The sequence below is a fragment of the Equus quagga genome, chromosome 6, assembly GCF_021613505.1.
Source record: "Equus quagga isolate Etosha38 chromosome 6, UCLA_HA_Equagga_1.0, whole genome shotgun sequence".
Classification (NCBI taxonomy): domain Eukaryota; kingdom Metazoa; phylum Chordata; class Mammalia; order Perissodactyla; family Equidae; genus Equus; species Equus quagga.
In genome coordinates, this window is record NC_060272.1 from 129451974 (window position 1) to 129464338 (window position 12365).

Consider the following 12365-nt stretch of genomic DNA (forward strand, 5'->3'; position numbering starts at 1 on the left):
TCCATTTTAGTGCTTAATCAATTTTCCACAGAAGATTCTCTCTGAAGGGCCCCATTCCCTCGCCCATTTCTTTCCAACAACACTCACGTACGTATTCTAGAAGCCTCTTACTTGATTTGCATTTTAGTGAAAATAAGCTTATGCATGGGAAAGTTTACAAAGTTTAAAGTCACGTGGCAGATAATTTTTTTAAAAGCATTAAAATGTTACCTGAGTTTACCACCCTAAATTCCTCTTTCAACAATATTCATAAAATAGTTTGGTATGACTAAATAAAAGTAACATCACCTGCTTTTGCACTGAACAGAACAAACATATCTGCAAGCTTCCAGGAGGATAATCAGGAGCTACTGACAGATTTCATTGGAGCTTCTAGAGCAAGGGCATCACAGAAGACAAAACAAGCAGGTGTGACTACACTCTCCTCAGGTCTGCTTCCTATTGATTACCACTCATTAGGTAGGTTTTTTTTTTTTTTTAATATACCCCTATAGCTTTTTTTCTTTTTAAAGATTGGCACCTGAGCTAACATCTGTTGCCAATCATTTTTTTTTCTTCTTCTTCTCCCCAAAGCCCCCCGTACATAGTTGTAGGTCCTAGCTGTGAGTGCCTCTGTTCTTCTATGTGGGACGCCGCCTCAGCATGGCTTGATGAGCAGTGCCATGTCCACACCCAGGATCCGAACCAGTGAAACCCAGGACAGCAACCTGGAGTGTGGGAAATTAACCACTCAGCCATGGGCCAGTCCCCGCATTAGCTTTTTAACAGGAACTTTATCCCTCTGATTCTGTTCCTGAGTCGTGTTACTGCATCTAATAGGGTCCCAGTAGAAAATGCAAGGTAACTAAAGCGAGGTTTTGAAGATAATTTAATGAAGAGACCAGTTACAAAGATGGGGAGAGGAACCAGTAAGATGTTTTGAAACGTGCTGGGACAAGCAAAAGCGGAAGCTGTTGAAAACAGCCACAGGGGTCTCCAGCCTCAGAGTCCTCGAGGAAGACGAGCCTGTGAGAGTGACAATGCAACACAGTCTCGCCAATAGTATTTTTGGGGTCCATGTAAGACACAGTGTGGATTATATGCAACTTGTTGGCTGCATTGGAGAAAATATGGAGACCTTAAAATACCCATCCAGTCAGAAAAAGAGAAGTTCTCCTGCCCATCTACTGATGATGCCCATGCTAGAAGCCACATGTAGTGCCAGGTCATGCAGGGGATATGAGTCCAAAACACTGACGGTTCAGTCTTCAGCAAAGACCCATCAGGCTTTCTTCCTTCACACTACTTACTTCCCAAAATTTGCTCATCAAGTTTGCCAAGTTTCCTTCCAACTGCAGTAGGGAGCAAGAGAATTCTTTTTCTACTGATTTTGTTGCCATTAGAGCAAAATGTAAGATGCTTTTAAATTCTTACCTTTATGTATTGTAGTCCCGATCTCTCCCTTTCTCTCTCCCTCTCTCCCTCTCTCTCTCTCTCTCTCAGTCTGCTGCAATAAACATAAGTTGTATTGCAGCAAAAAAGTTCTGGGTCTAACAGAGTAGGGAAGGAAACGATAGGAGCCTGATGAGAGTTGGAGTCATAGAAGTCCATGAAAGGAGATATTTTAGAGAGAGAATCAGAGAGCCAAGGCCCAGAGCGGGTAGAAGAAGAAATAACCAGTCACTTCTCCTCCTCACTCTGATCTCCCATTGGCCAAACTCAGCAGGAAGAGAGGGATCAAAGAAGCCCTGATGATGCACCTGTAGGGTCAGCCCTGGAGGCACAGAGCAGGGCGGAGAATTTACCAGGGGAGGAGAGGCAGACAGAGAATAACCAAACCAACTAAGTTACCAAAACTGTTGTTATTTTGTAAATTCGATCACATTATAAAGTCAAAAGGGTAATTCTGTACTTAAAGAAATTCAGGAGTGAATCCTCATTTTAGGCAAACTTTCAATTATTTTATTTTTAAAATATTTTATATCAATATGCAAAATTTTTAAACTTCCAAACGTCATGTAAAGGAAAACAAATTTCTTTTACAATAAGGCTTCTATTTTCCCTTTTAGAAAAAGACCTATTGAAAAATATTGGCTTCAATTTCTTCACCTGAAAATAATAGTATCAAGTGAACACTAAATGCTGTTACAGAGCTATAGTTCTAATTTTAAAACATTGAATAATTCCTGTGTCACCAAATCTCCTGATTCAGGGTCGAGCATATTTTCTTAAGTTTTATGCGATATATAAAACCATATTGAATGCTATGTAACTAAGCAGTTAAGTTAAAGGCTTTTTTGTTTCTTGCTTTTTTTCTCTCTTGTTCTTTTTAACTCTGAGTATATTTGCATAAAGGATAAAATATTAAGCATTATAAAATTATAAGTACATACATATGTAAAACTATATACATACCTATCTATCTACATCTAGAGATATGGCCAGATGGCCCCCACCAGATACAAGCATAGAACATAAGCTAAAGTTTGATTCAGGATCTCTCAGTCCTGTTTATAAGAGACTTATGATAATGAATTGCTCATTTTGGGCTCAAGAAACAGTCCTTTGGTCCAACTTATCCTTGTTCCTGACTCTTTGAGATCGGCCTCCTAACATGCCTGCTTAGACACAGCGTTCCAGGTCTGGCTTTTATCCCACAGCACAAACTGGCACAGGCGGAGGGAAAGACCAAGGCACCACCATTTAGCCACCATCGCAGTAAAAATTGATTCAGGCAAAGAGCATCAACAAATGTTAAAAAGCGAAAGTGCCACAAGGAATAGGCACTTATCTGGCCTCAAAGTATTAATTGTACAATATATTTATTAATTACAAAAGAAAATAGTAACTTTACAGTTCAGAAACCCCAACTGATGAGAGCTAATGTCACCAGTAATTCTTCCTCATATGATGGACTGAGAAGAACACAACGACACGTCTGTGGTATTCCCGTCAAAATTGAATGCATGAACTGAATCACGAGGGAACATCGGGCGAACCTGAACCGACGGTTATCCTACACGATATCAGGCCAGTACTTGTCAAATATGACAATGCTATTAAAGACAGAAAAATGAGGAACTGTTCCAGAATACAGGAGAACACAGAGACAGGATTCCTGATTGCCAGCGCAGTTCGGAATTTTCTTTCAATTGTAGAGGATAAACTTGGGACAATGAAAAAACTCTGAATGTGTGTCAATGTTAATTTCCCAACTGTAATTATTATACTGTGGTTGTGTAAGGGAATGCTCTTGCTTTTAGGAAATACGCACTGAAACGCACCCCATAAAGAGACATGAACCGTTCCACAGAATGTGATATGAATTATATAACAGCTGACAGAGAGAAAGAGGGAGAGATGTATATGTGTGTGTACATAGATATATATGTAAAGAGAGAGAGAAGGAGAGAGAGAAAATCGCATTTGGAGAGTCTTGATAAAGGAGTATAGGAATTCTTTGTATCATTCTTGAAAATTTTCTGAAATTATGTCAAAATAAAAAGTTAAACGGCAGGGGAAAGGTGGAGAACTATGGCAGGACAGAAAAAAACTAGTCCTAGTCCTAAAGCAAACCAAAGACTGTGTAATGAAGCTGCTTGATCAGGAGTCGGCAACGTCCATTCTTCCTAGCACACGGCACAAGGCAGAAGCTATTCTCTCTGTTCTAACAAAATCAAGGAAAGGAAAAGACCTCCGGGTAGAACGACTGGGTGATGCTGCAAGAAAGCAAGATCCAGGTAGGGGCATCGCCATTCACTCATAGTACCTCATGCCCCTTGGCACACAGGCTGTGAAACCACTGCCCCAGAAGGAGCCAGGCTTGCTGCGACAATGGGTGCTCTCTGTTAACAGTGAGGATGCTGGATGCCCATCAAAAATCCCCCTCAGTACCTCGCTCTTACTCTACAGCCTGGCAGTGGGAGCCCCGAGAATAGTTGATATAACGTTTCCAGCAGCAGGACAGAATGAGGGCTCTGAGTCAGGCTTAGGGTGTGATAAAGAAAATGCAGTTCCAATTTCTTCGCAGCCTCACCAATACTTGTTGCCTTTGTTTCTCGATAATAGCCATCCTAACAGGTGTGAGACAGTTTCTTTTTTTTCTTTTTTTTTTTTGAGGAAGATTAGCCCTGAGCTAACATCTGCTGCCAATCCTCCTCTTTTTGTTGAAGAAGACTGGCCCTGAGCTCACATCCATGCCCACCTTCCTCCACTTTATATGTGGGATGCCTACCACAGCATGGCTTACCAAGCGGTGCCATGTCTGTACCCGGGATCAGAACCATTGAACCCTGGACCACGGAAGTGGAACGTGAGCACTTAACTGCTGCGCCACCGGGCCAGCCCCAAGATGGTTTTGATTTGTATTTTTCTGGTGATTAGTGACTTTGAACATCTTTTCAAATACTTGTTGGCCATTTGTATATTTTCTTTGGAAAATTGTGTAAGTCTTCAGCTCATGTTTTAATCAGGTTATTAAATATTTTTACTATTGAGTTGTAGGAGTTCCTTATATATTTTAGATATTAACCCATTATCAAATATTTTCTCCAATTCTGTAGGTTGCCTTGTCACTCTGTTTATTGTTTCCTTTTCCTTTACATTGGTTAGGACATGGAGAAATTGGAACCCCGGTACACTATTGGTAGGAATGCAACATATATTGCAGAAATACCATATATCCACTTGTAGATATTTATCAAAAAAAAAGAAATCATGATCTCAGAGAGACATTTGCCCTCCATGTTCATTGCATCATTCTTTAAAATAGCCAAGATGTGGAAACAACCTAAATGTTCATCAGTGAATAAATGGATGTAAAACATGTGGTATATAAATATAATGGAATATTTTTCAGTCTTAAAAAAGAAGGATATCCTACAATATGCAACAACATGGATGAAACTTGACAACATTAGGCTAAGTGAAATAAGCCAGTCACAGAAGGACAAATACTGCTCAATTCCACTGATATGAGGTATTTAAAATTGTCCAAGTTATAGAAGCAGAGAATACGATGGTCATTTCTAGGGACTGGGGGAGAGAGAAACGTGGAGTTGTTAATCAATGGGTATAAAGTTTCAGATGAATAAACTCTAGAGTTTGATGGACAACATTGTGCCTATAGTGACAATACTGTACTGTACACTTATAAATCTGTCAAGAGGGGTAGGCCCAGTGGTGTAGTACTTAACTTGGGCCATTCCACTTCGGCAGCCCAGGATTCATAGGTTCAGATCCCAGGTGTGGACCTAGCACGGCTCACCAAGCCATGCTGTGGCCGCATCCCACATAAATAAAGGAAGATTGGCAACAGATGTTAGCTCGGGGCCAATCTTCCTCACACGCAAAAATATCTATTAAGAGAGTAGGTCTCACGTTGTGTTCTTCTTACCACAAAAAAATAAAATTGAAAATTAAAAGATCCTTTGAGCTGCCCCCTCTAAAAAGGAAAATAGAGAAACGTGTTAACTTTTGGACTAAGTTTCTGTGATGGATAAAGAGTGGTCTCAAATTCTTTATGACTCTCCCATGAAGTAGAAAGGTATCGGGGGGAGGGGTATTTATGTTATTTTTATGTTTTTCTCAATGTTTCTGTAAGTGGCCTGTCACTTCTTTGATCAATAGAATACGGCAGGAGTAGCACTGGACCAGCTTTCCACCCAGCCTTCAAGACGTCTAGCAGCTTCCGCCTCCTTCCTTTGAACGCTCATTTTGGAAGCCCTGAGCTCCTATTAAGAAATCTAATCACCTGCTGGAGAGACCAGGTGCCCAAAGCCATCTGGAAAGGGAAAGAACCTGAGACTACATGGGACAGAGGCTGAGCACCCCAGCATCCCAACTGAAACTAGCCTTCCAGTCCTCCCCTCCAAGGCACCAGACATGTGAGGGAGCCATGTTGAATATTCCAGCCCTGCTGAGCCCCCAGACCGCTGAGTCCCAGTTGATAACATACGGAAGAGAAGATCCCCCCAGGTGAGCCCAGTCAACCCTCAGAATCACAGAAGGCCAAAAAATGGTTATTGCCTTAAGCAGCTAAGTTTTAGGGTAGTTTGTTAGGCAGCAAACAAACCCATAAACTTATATTCATTCACATCGATAATTATTTCATTCACTCAATAAGTATTTTATTCAGCATTTATTAAGGAGCCCAGTGGTAGGCTCCTTGCTGATGATTTCTGTCTAGTTGGAAAAAAATATGAAACACATAAGAACACATCTACACATCTCTGATATGTGCACCCAGAGCGGGGTGTGTGGTGCGATGAGAGGAGTTTGGACCCCAGCATGAAAGTCAAGGCAGTGAGGATTAAACTGAGACCACAAGAGGGGTGGGGGTAACTCGACATGGTAGAAGTAACCACCTGGGAGAAATCATTACAGTGGTCCAGAGCACGGCTCAGTGAAGACCAGGAGGTTACTGTTCCTGGGGCTCAGGGTACTGGGGGATGTGCGGCCAGGTGAGACCACAGAGACGGGGCCAAAACTAACTTAATAAACATGCGAACAGGGACTGTCTCGTTTGCCTTGCATCTTTAATACCCAGCACATTTCCTGATTCATAGATGTTCAATAAATGCTAAATCCTTCCAGGAAGGAAGGAAAGGAGCACGGGAGTGAGGGAGGGAAGCCGGGAGTAAGTTGTTCTTTGCTCTTGCACCGTGCTTACGCAGGAGTACGTTCTTATTCAGTGCTCCCCAAATTTTGCTGCATATTAAAATAACCCGATTTTCTTTTTAAATCCCCATATCCAAGCTGGACCCCACACCCGATGAATTAGGATCTCTTGAGTGGGACTCAGACATCGTAGGTGATTCCAACGTGCAGCCAAATTTGAGAAGGTATTCCCATCAGTCTATGCTCCTCTATGATAAATGGAGAATGGTGCTCCCTGACTAATTTTCTACATAGGACTTGCAGTTTTAAAGGTCAGCAAATTAATCTAGGTCCTAATGCAACCAGACATTGGTAAGAAATGGGGAACAAAAGACCAGTCCTATCATTGGCTATTACTGAAAATATAAAATCTATTTTGAAAAATATGTCTCCATGCCTGCATGCTAATGCATTTGTAAGTAGACTATGTAGTGGTTATTTACTGAAGCATTTGCTCAGTGGAATATATTGAATAAATATGCAAGCATAAGGGAGCAAATCTGGTTAAATGACAACAATGTCATGGACTGTTCAATGAACAAATATTTTTGATCATAGGTCTCAGCATCAGCCAGCACAAAAATGTAATTAGTGTTCCAGTTGATGGTTGTATCATTGCCAATAGATTAGAAATGCTAATTCAATTACTAAATCAGTAATAACTGAAAAATAGCTACAAATGGACACATTGTTTTCAATAGTTTATAGAAGACAGTGTTGATGTATATGCTGAGTAATCTTGTTCAAGTTTCTCACTCACTGTTGCCTATTCTGGAGTGTTCTGTGAAAAGTGATACTGCATAACTTCATCAACTTCATGGGGAACTATTCTGTGGAGAATTTGAATATTAGAATTTCCTAGCACTTGCAGCATTTTTGTCTCTCTCTTTCTCCATTCTGAAATTATACACACACACACGCACACACATATATATATATATGGTTTGATGCTTTGAAGAAATAAAAATGTCTACCATTTAAAAACAAAAAACTGCATAACTCTATAAATACTATACCTGTGATATTAGTCACCTCTTAGATGGAAGCCCTGTGTTCTAATAGAGAGCCATTTTCATAGACAGTATTAGTCTATTTCTTGGAGCTCTAGTGCCCATGGCAAGACCGGTCCTTTACCTAGGCTGGTAGGTTATGCTTTCATTTTTCCTTTAATCCAGGAAGCCATTTTGCCTTCATGGTTGTAGTATATGAAATTAACCATTTAACAGTCTCCAGCTGCGTTTCATACCTGTGTAAATTTAACCCTGAAGTGGGTCCGACTCTTACCTCCTGATTAGATGTAGGTCTACATTTTTCCCCTCTGTGTGTCATGAACTGGAAAACAGACACTGCCACAGCTAGGACTTTTGTCAAGCTCCTTTCCAGTTTGATCTCCCTGCTGTCTTGGTGCCGTCCCTCTCTCTCACGTACACTTTCCGGCATGCCACATGAGCATCATGTTGACCTCCTATTAGGGGCTATGTCTGTGCCGTGGAGTTGGCTAGGTGTTGACATGCATTGTTAATTAATCTTCATGACAAATCTGTGAGACGGACACTATTATTCTGATTCAAAAATAAGGAAATAGACTCACAGGGACTCTTAGGGACTTGCACAAATTCCCTGAGCCAGAAAAGAACAGATGATGAATCAGAACTTCCAACCATAAGTCCAGGGTTATTTAACTGCATTCCAACTGGAGGGGATCTGATTTACTTAATTAAGAAATTGTCCCCAATATTCACTTTAATGGGTTAAAAACTTGGTTTTGAAAGACTCCATCACCTGAAATGATGCTACTGAATCCCAGTTCTCATTTCTAGATATTTACTGTCTTTATGTTACAAAAAGGAAGTGCATCACCTTAAATCAAAAATGGACCACCTGCTTCCCTTGCTATACCATTGCTGCATTGTGTCTATTTTTTTTCTGTAAATTTTCTTTATCAGGTTTTTTGTGTGACATTGTAATCTCCCTAAAACAATGGACTCAGAAGTCAGGAAGACCAAATTCAAGTTTCACTATCTCCTGCCTGGGTGACTTTAGTCAAGCTCCTTAACCTCTTGGGGTCTCAATGTTCTCATTTGTAAAATAGTGTTAAAAATAGAGCCCAGAGTCCAGTTTATTGAGTGGTAGAGAGAGCTAGATAAGATAATGCACATAAACAAATTAGTACAGTGCTCAACAATACTGTTGTTGGTGATGATAATAATACTTAGAGGAAGTGACCCTTCATTGAATGAGCTTTGGGTGAATTTGTTTTAAGCAAACTGACATAACACTTGACTTCACCAGCTTTAACCCAAGGATTGTCTCACTACAGTTTCTTTCTTTCTCTCTCTCTCCTCTCTCTCTCTCTCTCCTAGTTTCTCTAGAGCAAGAACCACACCTTTCTCCTCTTTCTGTCTACCACAACTATGACTGTACATAAAAGCAGTTAATTAAGTAATACATTACGGAAGAATAACTAAATCTCTGAATCCATAATCTCTATGCTCCCAGGCCCCTGCTTCAGCCAACAGCATCTTTTCCTGACATATCGTGAGCAGCTCCCAAACAAGGTGCCCTTTCTCTAATTTCTCCCCACCACAGATCCACATACTGTCCCATAGCCTAATAGAACTTTCCAAACATATGTTCTGTTTGTATTAATACCATTACAAACTCTTTGTTCCACTCCATCAGCTACCATACAAATTATGCCCTCCCTATAAAAGCTTTTTATCACCCTGGATTTTTAGCAGTATGATGGGCTTTTTGGTTATTTGTTTGCTTCTGCATTTGAACTTGTTATCTTCTCCTCTCCTTGGAAGATTATCCTGATGCCAACTCATCTCCCCTTTGAGTCCACTTTCCCAACTTACATAAATCTCTTATTTTACAATATAACGTTAATTAACTTTTCTACCTCTCCTTCCAGTTTAGATGTCCCTCCTACGTGCATCTGTTACACCCTCTACATGTCCTTTCATTTCACTCATCGCACTTGTATTATAAGTTCCACATCTCTCTTCTCCACCAGTCTGTAAGCTCCACAGGGACAAATCCAAAGTTTGTCCTATTTGTCTCAATTTCCCCAAAGTCCAGCAAAATGCCTAGCACTTAATAGAAATCCAGGACATACGTTTATAAAGGAATAAATTAACAAGTAAATAAATGCTCACCAAGGATATTAAAGACAATTTATATTTCACATTCTTACAGACCTCTCAGAAAAGTTCTAATCCTTCCCGAAGAGTCACTTCCTGGAAGAGATCCCAAGGGAAAGGCAGGGAAGCGAGCCGGTACTGCAGGCTTTCACTACAGTCTGAAGACTTCCTTTGCATGGAACTCAGAATCACTCAGTTGTGGCTGATTGTCCTCGCATGCCTACCACAGCACATGGTTGGGTGGAGACATCTGGGGCCAACCTCTCATGGGAAAGTTGTCCTCAGACATGAGCAATTAATATTCTACGATCTGTGATTGTCTTGATACGTATTTGTGACACATTTGATTACTGATTACTGATTCATTTAGCTTCATGGTAAGCAAATTTATATTAGACAAAAGAAACCTGATTTCCTTCTTGTTAAATGTGAGTATGTTCTTGGGGACTTCACATCTCAAGTGTGGCTCAACGCCACAAATAGAAGTAATAAAATGAAAGGAGAAATGAGAGGCACCAAAGGTAAATTTTTCATAATGATAATAACAATAATGGTAGTACAGGTATTAATGGTATTTGTAGAAGGAGTGTACATTTTTAAGTATATACTATAGGTCATTTACTTTGCTAAAATCCTTTTGTATATTATGTTATTTAATTTTCTCAAAGTCCTTATGAAAGGTGTTCTATTATTTTCCCCACTGTACAGATAAGTAAACAGGTCAGAGGGAGTAAGATACCACCAGCCAAACAGATCATTAAATATGGCTAATAGAGATGCAAACTGAGATCTCTCTGCTCAGATATAAGGCCCACACTTCAATGCTAGTTGGGGATAACAGCTCTGGGTCCAGATCCTAGTTGTCCAAGACATGTAGCTCCATTTTTGGCAAGGAATTAGTTCATTTGCTCCATCTCCTTTGGAAGCCTGAAGACAAGTTAACTGAACGCAATCTCATACAGACTGTTTTTTAAAAAATAGGCTCAGTCAGGATCTATGATATGCACTCCAAATTGGACAGACAACAATACCATTTTACACAACAAGAACGCTGAGTATGTTTACAAATAACTGTCTAATATCAACCAAGGTAATAGCATCTTGTCTTCACAAACCCACAGAGAACAGTTATATCTATCTCAACATAAGTGCTTTATGTTAGCACAATAGGCAGTAGTTCACTTCTTTAGAGTATCCCTAGATACATCATATTTTAAGTGACTGTCAATATTCCCAGCGTCTTGTAGCTTTAATGCTGCACTTAGGTTCTAAGTCATTGAATAAAACGAGATCAATCATTATAACGAGATTTTTCTGTTTTCTTTCAATAAAAACAAAGCTAAACAAAACACTATCTTAACTACAACACAAGTAGTGTCTGATTTTTTTAAGAACACAGAACTGGTTTTTGGTTAATAATCATTTCTGAAACCTTGAAGGCTAATACGTTTTTCCAAGATTTTAAGGAATGGCTTTAACCATTTTTATTGGTGAGCCTTACAGCATGTAAGAACAATTTCCAGTGTTTGCAAAGAAAAGACAGTCACCATCATACTGCATTGTAAGAACTGGGTAGTAATGGGTCTCTCTCTCTCTCACCTCCTCTGAAGGACGTGAGGACCACAGATGGGTCAGAACCAAGATCTTCCCCAGGGTAAAATGTGGACTGAGCTGTCATATCCAGTTCAGGACCGACATGGAGGAGTTTTAGGAAGCTAGATTATTTTCATGGATCCTCAAAACACCTTAAGTCTTAAATCAAAAGTTGCACCAAGGTGATTTTTGTGTTATTTGCTGTTTTTCTTTTTTTCACATTTTTAAAATACTCAACCTGTATCAGGCAATTTGGCAAGTGCTTTAAATGGTTCATTTAATTTTAGTTCTCCCCTAAGTACATGAGATCCAATAATTTGCCTAAGGAGAGCGGTGGGTAGATTTAAGCTCTGTTCCTATGACTGTGGGTCCCCAGGTCTTACCTACTTTGCTCTTCCGTGTCCCAGATCAAGATGTATGAGGTCCAAGAAGGAAATACAACGTCTTAAGCATCATAAGTGCAAATTACAAAGCAACAGTCATATGAAAAAAAAGGGCGTAAAACTGACCTGAAACCAGATCATCCCCAATTGTTTGTTAATTTGTTGTAACAATGAACACCTGTTACCTGGCATCCATTGGCGGGGATTCCCACAGGAGACAGGGCCATCTTGGTGTGCTGAGGGATACCTTTTCCCAACAGAACTAGTTGGAGTACCAGAAGAGTTTAATGATCTTTCCTTTGGATACAAGGATGTGTCTGACGGAGACAAAGCCAGATCCAAACTAGCTGGGTCCAAATCACGGAAGCAGATATCTTGCTTATTTTCAGAATAATGATAGTCTCAATGTGGTTCAGATATTTAGAGCAGAGGGGCAAGAAGTGAGATGGAACACTGAACAAGAATGTGCAACAAGATACGGACATAGCAAAGATGCTCTTAAGACAAGCATGTTCCAAGAAACTTGCCCATACAGAAGTGAATGTTGAAAACCATGGAGTATATTTTGTGGAAAAAGAGCTGGACCTTAGGTAACAAGTGACAAGAG